Raw genomic sequence first — 1,566 nt, 5'->3', positions numbered from 1 at the left:
ATAATATATACCCATTTTCTTCAGCCGTAAATGATGGAAACTAGGAACTACAGTTGTTACAATGCCATTGGCTTAGTGTGTGAATTTAATGAGTGCAATAACAGCAAATCAAAATCATCTGTTATATAACAGCAGTAGGGCCTAATGTGTGTTGTCATTGACAAATCAATAAAAACACAGTTTATATTTGTTTTTTGTTTTTTATTATACATGCATTTATATAAGGCATGTACTTGAAATGACACAAAATGTTGTGAATATCTTACATAAATAATCTATTTGGTCTGTGCTGCTTGGATTCGACTGCTTGTCCTTTACTTCAGTTGCCATGCGCTGCTTTTTTGGGGGGGTTGACTGGTCCACACCTGCATTGTCCTGTTGAAGGAACAGACATAATCCAGATTTAATGAGTGATTCTTATTTTAAGGACCACTTGCTTCTATCATTTCAATATGAGGGGTCTGTTTTTTTAATTGTTTTATTATGCGATTAAAGTGTTTAATTTCTAAATAAAACTGAGAGATATGAGAGTCTAACCAATGCTCTTTTCAGGGTCAGCTGGGTCCTAGGTTGAATGCTGCTCAGAGTCCTCTTTTTCAGAGTCCTCTTTTTCTTCATCTGTGGAACTTGATAGTCGTGAAATTCCACACATAATGTTTGTTGAGTTGCCTGTTGAGGGAGCAGATGCATGTATAATCGTCCGATACTGGACAGGTTTGTTCTTTTAAATCTAAAGCTGTATCTTCTTGAAAAATTAAAGGATTTTAAATAGAGGACCTAGTAAACACAATAGCATAGTTTAAGTTACTTTTTTAAATAAATCTTAAAATAAGTAAATACAAGAGACAGAATGAACCTACAGGAGCTCCTGTGTTCCAAATGGGCACTCCCTGGAGAGACCTAGGTGGTTGCTGAGGAGAACACAGTGAAACAAGTGTTCTCTGTGGGGTCTTGGCAGGAACAGACACTTCATTTTGGATATTCTCTTGCTTTTGATCCTGCTCCAACATTACCCTCCACTTCTCCCTCAGCTGCCTAGGGATTCTGAGGCTTGAGGCAGGCACAAGTACTGGGGCATTTTGTAACCGCTGCCTTAGCAGCTCTTTGCTCCGCAGCTCCGGGTTTGTGACATGTATCCACCTGGAGCTTGTGTTAATAACTGATGTGCAACAGACAGAGTCTAACTTCAGGGAAGGGGCTAGAGGCTTCTGTTGCAGCAGCTCCTGTTTAGGTCTGTCTAAAAACTTGCCTGGCATGGGAGCCAAAGGTGCCCTTAGAGGCTTGTTGGGCATAGGCTTTTTAAAAGAGGTCTTTTTTAGATCCTCAGTTATATGCTCAGAGATCCTGAGTTGTCCACTTTGCTGGGACCCAATGGGAACAGGTGTTCCCTGTGGCTTTGGTTTTGACTTTCTCTGCTGCTCTGTGGTCTTTAGTGTGTCATCTGAGAAGCCTGAGTTCGGGACCTTCTCAGATGCATCACCCAGGGATGAGGTGAGGACCGCCTGTTTGGATCTGGCTGGGACAGGTGCTTCCTGTGTAGATCTGGCTGGCACAGGTGCTCCCTGG

General features: G+C 41.8%; 1 long non-coding RNA gene across 1 annotated transcript; it reads right to left on the bottom strand.

Moving 5' to 3' along the window:
- Nucleotides 1–245: 245 nt before the first annotated feature.
- LOC137072171 (uncharacterized) lies at nt 246–996 on the bottom strand. The gene is made up of 3 exons (XR_010904632.1): nt 861–996; nt 538–669; nt 246–375 (listed from the first exon to the last, which is right to left on the bottom strand). It is a non-coding gene; the product is annotated as an uncharacterized lncRNA (long non-coding RNA).
- Nucleotides 997–1,566: the final 570 nt, after the last annotated feature.

This window comes from Pseudorasbora parva, chromosome 3 (assembly GCF_024679245.1).
Source record: "Pseudorasbora parva isolate DD20220531a chromosome 3, ASM2467924v1, whole genome shotgun sequence".
NCBI classification, from domain to species: Eukaryota; Metazoa; Chordata; class Actinopteri; order Cypriniformes; family Gobionidae; genus Pseudorasbora; species Pseudorasbora parva.
Note: the sequence above shows the minus strand (reverse complement) of the source record. Positions and strands in the feature narration are given on the sequence as shown.